The following is a 7,628-nucleotide window of genomic DNA, read 5'->3' on the forward strand; positions in this document are numbered from 1 at the left end:
TTTTTATGAATGGAATGTACCTTACTAAAGATGGTGCTGTTCTCATGCAAAAAGATAGCTCAGCCACTTGCATCATTCTTAGTAAATTAAAATAGGACCATGATGTTATTTACATATATGGTAGAAATTAATTCTGAAGTATTTGAAACCCGAATGTGAACTTTTATGTTTTTACTTACAACCTTTTTGTTTATATATACATCTATAGATTTTAAATAGAATTTTTAGAGTAAAGCACCCATTTTTAAAACACATTACTAGAGAACAATGTGCTTTTTATCAGAGAAAAATATTTTAAAATATATTTGCTACAAATAAATATTCTTTTACTTTCTTCTTCTATCATAAGTAAAATGTTCTTGGATTTGAGCACTGTGGTTATTTCTGGTTTGAGGGTAGTGAATGTTGACCCATTCCTTGACAAATGTACCAAGATAAAAGCTAAATTCTTCCTAGGAATAAAAAAAAATGCAAGAAAATGTTTATTTTATTTTTGCTCTGTATTAATAAATTTAGAAATGTATATTTAGCAGTGTTTCACAGCATTATGAAGACCTAAATATTGACCTGTTGCTAATTTAATAAAAAAAGTGTGTAGTTTTTTTTTTTTTTGCATGAAAATACGGGTTTCAGGGAAATATTGTTTTTATTTTTCTATAGAAGTTTTCAGATTATGCCCCGAAAAACAACTTGATGTGCAATGAACTATTCTTAAATTTTATTTTATTTTTAAAATAGATTTAACCTCCAATTATTTTCCAAGCTTGATTATGTAATATTAATATTTTTCCTTTTTTAAGAAGAGGATTTCATTCAGATTAATGCAAAAGGAAAAATTGTACGTTGTTAAAGAATGACTCAAAGAAGAGGAAAAGGTCCTGGGATTTTACAGAGGCAGGTAAACAAAGGAGTCATCACTCAGTATTATTGGAGTCACGAGGAAGGATGGAAACTGGTCTAACAGGAGTCACTGAGACTCAGTGGGTCTTAACTTGGAATATACCAGCACCTGGTAGTCTTTTGCGATTAGCTGCTTAGGGTTAGCCTTTCTCTGAATACGAAAGGGTTGGGGATTTCTGAACTGTCATTGTGTATCAGAAGAACAGGGCTCAGGTAAAGTTCAACATTGTTAGTCTCCTCTTTATGGACAGCTCAGCAAAAAGCAATTTTTGTTGAGTCAATTACGACCCATGGTGAACCAATGTATGTCAGAGTAGAGCTGTCCTCCATAGGGTTTTCAGTGGCTGATTTTAGTGGTTAAGAGTTCAGCTGCTAACCAAAAGGTCACTAGTTCAAATCCACCAGTGGGTCCTTGGAAACCCTATGGGGCAGTTCTACTCTGTCCTATATGGCCACTATGAGTTCAAATCGACTCAAAGACAATAGGTTTGGTTTTTTTGGCTTAGATCGCCAGGCCTTTCTTCTAAGGCACCTCTGAGTGGACTTGAACCTCCAACTTTTTGGTCAGCAGCCAAGCTCATTAACTGTTTGTACCACCCAGAAGCTCCTGAACTGCTCAGAGTTGATCATAGATCTTCTAATTGGGTGGAGCCAAACCATAAACTCAAACCCATTGCCCTTTAGTCAATTCTGACTCATAGCGACCCTATAAGACAAAGCAGAACTGCCCCATAGAGTTTCCAAGGCTGTAATCTTTACTGAAGCAGATTGCCACATCCTCCTGCCTTGGAGAGGTTGGTAGGTTCATACCTCTGAGCTTTCGGTTAGTAGCTGAGTGCTTACCCACTATGCCACCATGACTCCTTGGTTGGGTGAAGTAGGGCCTAAGAAGTAGTCTCTTCACTCCAGCATTATTTTGCAAAGCAGTTGAAATAGCTATCAAGAGGCCCAGGCAAAAATCAGTTGTTTTAGGGTCCTGGTGATTATGTAAATTTAAAGAAAGTTAGATTATTAATTTGAAAAACTACCAATTTTATCTTCTCCAACAACCAACCTCCCTTCCCCAAAATATTTCCTTATGCTAAATATCCCTGTACAGATTTGCAGTAGTACAAGAATTTATACATTACATTAGAAGAAAAATCACAAACATTATATTGAGGAGGATGTGAATCAATCATTACCCAAAGAACATTAGAAAAGTCACAAATATTATATTCAGCAGGGTGCGAATCAATCATTGCCCAAAAACCGTGCAAATCTTAGAGAGGCAAAACGGTTTATTTTGACATACCTGTTTTATTTATTATAAAGTGTCATTTAGTTTCTTTAAACTGAATTTATACATAGTTTAATAAATGGAGAGAAAAATAGTGCTTAAGATCATAGCATGAATAATTTTATTAGTTGCCACAATATATTTGTTAGTATAAATAAATATTTAGAAATTAAGAGATAAAAAGCTTGACTGAGTCAAGACGATAATATTGATAGTGTCATAAACAAGGTATTGACTGCTTCCACCCATCCAAAAAATTTAGATTTTCCCACCTTTAGAAAGTAATTGTAAACACCTTTGCATCTGTGACCCCAAACTTTTGCAAACTGATTTGCTAAGTTAAACATGACCTCTAAGAATTTGTTAAAATTTTATCTGATTTCTTCTTCCTCATTTTTATAGCAGCCGACTTTTTATAGCAGATATCTTTTTCTCCCATACTCTGCATTTAATCAGTTTCTATTTAAACTAACTCAAATGAAATCTGCTATCCACAAAGACAAACCCTAACCAATAGAATATTTATAACACAAGTTTTGTAGGGAAAGAGACTCAAGGAAGTAGATATCTGGGATAAGTTTTCTTAATCATTGGGTTTATACTTAGTGATGGCCTAGTTGCCATTAAAATGTTGAATCCTGCTGATCCATAGCAGTAGCAAACTGGTTCTCCTCATCACCTGGGTTGAAATGGGTCAAAAATGGGCAGCATTTTAGTGGACGAGTCTGGAACAGACTACTTTTCCAGCAGAGCATGAGGAATATAAAGACTGAGGGATGGACTAATTTCTTCTGCCTGTGCTGCAGAGCATAAGAAGAAAGAAAACTAAATGCTGATGGTTTAAGTTCTTTGCTCAAGGTCTGGCCGGAAAACGTGACCTCTTTACCTACTGTGAACTATCTCTTATCTCTTAAAATCATTGAGTTTACATAGCCAAGAATCTGATTCTGGTGAGCCTAGTCTCAAGAGTTACTGAATTACAACACTTGTTATTTTCAAAGCCTCACAAAATTGCTAAGTGGAATTTGCAACATTCCTTGAGGAAATTTGGAGTCTCAAAAATTGGAATGGAGAAATTTATTAAAACTAAGGTGGTTTTGATTACTGTGAATCCCTCCAACATTACTGAGTTTCACTTGAGAGCTAATGGAATTTTTCCTCTCTCTCAGGATGCCGTTTATACTTTGATTGAAAGAGCTTTAGTTATCTCACCTGAGATACTTATTGCCTCATCTAAAACCTCACCACCCCCATTTCTGCAGAACCATGAAAAGTCTAACACAGATAATTAAGTCATACTCAGTACTAAAAGTCTTATGCTCCCCAAATTGCAATATTTTCATAATTTCTATGAACAAATGTTGAGATTTTCAGGTAGATCAGAAAAATATATTTAGAATGTGCACACTTTACCAATATGTGTACACTTAACCAAATTCTCTGTTTTCAAGCTGTTCAATCAGAATTACATCTAACTCTTTGCTGTCTTGAACATTAACATCACACACGGAAAACTGACAACATGAGCATCACCACTGCAAAAAGTACGAAAGATGCAGCAGTAGCAGCTTCTGTCTCTCACCTAATTACTTTGCCCCAATTGGCCTGCACTGAGATCAGATGGTCCTTAGATTCTGGCAATGCATTATTGTGATCCGAATCAGATGTTGTGCCCAATTGCAGCAGCTGCCATTATAGTTATGTTCTCTTTACAGGAGAAAATCTGAACAGTCCCCCGGACTCTGGTTTGCAGTTGTTGAGTGCCAAATGGTTTTTTCGTATAGCAGTAACATAAGTTTAATTTTATCTAAGAATAGTAAGTGCAGTTTAATTGTTTTATCTTAGTACCACAACAACTGTCTGATGTGTAGTATGCTTTATTCACAGGGATGTTGACTGTCTAACTGTCCCTTGGGAAATCATGCTGATTGACCAAATGATGAGATGATGTTTGTAGAACCTGGTAGTCAGGAAGTATGACATAGACATGGAGTTTCTGAAAACCATCTTTTTGCTAGAGGGCCTTGTAAAAGCCTCATTAAAATTAAGAACTCTCCGAAGTTATAGGGTTTCTAGTTTTTTGTTTTTTATGGTATGTCAAGATGTTCTTTCAAAAAGTAAAAGTCAACTACATACAACTTGTGTTCCTAAGAATAAGAAGGTGTTTGATGATCTCTGAGTTTTGTTGGCAACATAAGCACATTCAGATTTGTGACTCCCACTCAGTGGAGAATTGAATCAGACAAAGAATTTAAACATGAATATATTTCATGGGATTTGGATATTATTTATAAATTTCATGCTCCTGGAACAACAAAGCAGAGAGTGAGTGAGAGAGAATTTATCTGGTTGGTTGAATTGAATGGATCTGAATATAATAGAAGATAACGCTGTTGCTACTTTATGAGTGCATGGAAGAATATTAACATTCGATACTACAGTATTTCATGGTAAAAGTGGTTCAACCACACAAAAAACAACATTCAAGGGCTTATACCCACCAGAAATAACTGTGACATTCATGAGGTAAAAAAAAAAAAAATCCCTGGTGGAGGTTTTGACTGAAGGAGAATTATTATTAGCAACTCTATCCTATATAATTGATAGCTAATTTCAGAAATGAAGGCTCAAATAATTACCTATTTTTTTTTCATGCCTTTATTTTCCACTATTTTTCAGCACTTTCTAGATCTTATACATATACTTGGGGAATGCTGGAGAAGCTACCAAAAAAGCCAGTAACGCTACGATAGTTTCAACTATAAGTTTCTATTAAAATATTTCAAGTATATATTTTCCAGATAATTTTCTTATTGACCAGTAAAAGCAGTCAAAATAACCTAATATTTTATCTGTATTCAACCTTACCTACTATATTTGAAGTTTTGTTTGTTTTTAACCCCAGTTCATTTACCCTAGTTGAAAATTTTTTCATTTGGAACTTAACCGAATAGCTAATGAAATATCATCCTATTGAAACACAATATGACTAAAAATAAAATTTACTCTATTTCTGTGCAAACTCGGAAAGATAGATTTGGAAGGAATGACCTTACTTTATAAATTTTGTTCACTATGTATTAAATCACATCTATCATTACTTCAGATTGTCCATTAAAAATCTGCCAGGAGATCTTAAAAGTTAATGAGGCTTTTGATGGACGATGGAAGACAAGAAGACTCACTCAATTACCCTGTAATATAAACTGACAAGGCCAAACTTTCCTCATTTCATTCTTGTTCCCCTGCTTGCCTGTTAACTCTCTCTCTGCGTGCATGTATGCACACACAAATATACACACCAACAGACGCTCATAAATATTTGCAGTTAACCTCAGTGTTACTAGACAATATCTTCACCTTGTCTTGTAATTGAAACAAAACCAGTGTTCAGTAAATAGATATCAGGTATCATTTATTGTGCTGCTAAGAGAAGAAATACATGCATATATATATTTTTTTTATTGTACTTCAGGTGAAGGCTTACAGAACAAATAGTATCTCATGAAACAGTAGTATACATATTGTTTTATGACATTGGTTACATGTCAACCCTCTAACTTCTCAACCTTTTTTTTGGTGAAAATACACATAGCCAAAGATACACCATTTCAAAAATTTCTACATGCACAGTTCAGTGACATTGACTACGCTCTTCCAGTTGTGCTGTTATTCTCACTTAAGATGAAGGCTTACAGAACAAAATAGTTTCTCATTTAACAGTTACTACAAATGTTGCCCTGTGACAATGGTTAACAATCTCACAACACATCAACAATATCCTTACTCAGCCTTGGGTTCCGTATCACCAGCTTCATTGTCCCCTTCTGCCTTCTGGCCCTTGTCACTGGACTACTGTACCTAGTTAGTCTCATTTGGTTTTACGGGGCTGTCCTCTCCCAGGCTGAACGGTGAACCTCAGAGATAACTTCACCACTGAGCTAAAAGGGTGTCTGGGGGCCATACTCTCAGGGTTTCTCCAGTCTCCTTTAGGCCAGTAAATCTGGTCTTCTTTTTGTGAGTTAGAATTATGTTCTACATCCTTCTCCAGCTCTGTCCAGAACCCTCTGTTGTGATCCTGGTCAGAGCAGTCAGTGGTGGTAGCCGGGCACCATCTAGCTGTACTGAACATGCATATATTTTATGATTTAAAATATTACAATGTGCTTGACAGCTTTGAGTTGGGTAATGCAATTGTTTCTAGATGCAGAAGAGAAAAGGAGAAAACAAGAATTAAAGTTCCCTGACTAATTTTCTTTCATATCTAAGTTATAAGAGCTCAAGAAATAATGATAATGCTAAAAGTTAAACTTGATGAAGTATACTTAAGGGTGCATTGAAATCTAGAAATAAAACAACTTTTCTTCCAATGATTAAGATTAATTATAGTCATTTAAAGTAGAGCTTTATGATGATAGCTTTCAGTGTATGCATTCAGTCTTAAAATTAAAAGGAAACTGCATAATGCTTCTTTAAGACTTTGTGCACTATGGACTGTGTCAAGCTGTCAAACATGAGGAAACCAAAAAAATTCCAGGTATGACTGTGGAGTGCCTTTAAGAAAACTAATCTATGAGTCAGAGTCAATCAAGGTCATCTTTACATTGCCACAAAGAAATATAATAAAGAATATAAAAAAGAAGTACTTTCTTTATACATATACAATTTCCTTTCACTCTTTCAATAAGACATATTCAGTAAGTATTGGAAATATGTAATTGTGGCAGGTGCTAGAGGCCCAGTGGAAAGTGAACAGTCATTGTTTTTACCCACATAAAGTCTGCAGTGTAGACACACATATACACACATGCACACTTCTGCTATAACTTTGCTTTGAAAATATGCACTGATATTGTTATCTATGTAGCAGGATAATTAGTTACACTAGATGCTGGAAGAATTTGAATGCTTGCTATTTTATCCAGTTTTTCCTCCAGTTAGGTATATCTTGCTGGCCATTTTTTTATGGTCAGCACAGGAGTGAGCTCCCCACACTGCCCACTCATCCACAGTAGTCAGAAATTGTTCACTACTTCCTGCCCCATCACCACACTGAGCAGTCAACATTCTGCAGATGACTGTAGAGTGGATGCCCTTCACCCTCCTGCTCAGGGTATGTATCTGACATCAGCAATGATATTCCTTCTTCCAAGTCCTCTTTGGAATCCAGCTTGAATGTCTGGCAGTTCCTTATCAATGTACTGTTGCAACCACTTTTGAAGGATCTTCAACAAAATTTTACTTGCTTGTGATATTAATGATAATGTTCAATAAATTCCACATTCTGTTGGATCACTTTTCTTTGGAATGGGCACAAATATGGATCTCTTCCTTTCGGTTGGCCAGGTAGCTCTCTTCCAAATTTCTTAGCATAGACTAGTGAGCACCTCCAGTGGTTCATCCATTTGTTGAAACCTCTCCATTGGTATTCCATCAATTCCTGGAGCTT

This window comes from Trichechus manatus, unplaced genomic scaffold (assembly GCF_000243295.1).
Source record: "Trichechus manatus latirostris isolate Lorelei unplaced genomic scaffold, TriManLat1.0 scaffold00013, whole genome shotgun sequence".
Lineage (NCBI taxonomy): Eukaryota > Metazoa > Chordata > Mammalia > Sirenia > Trichechidae > Trichechus > Trichechus manatus.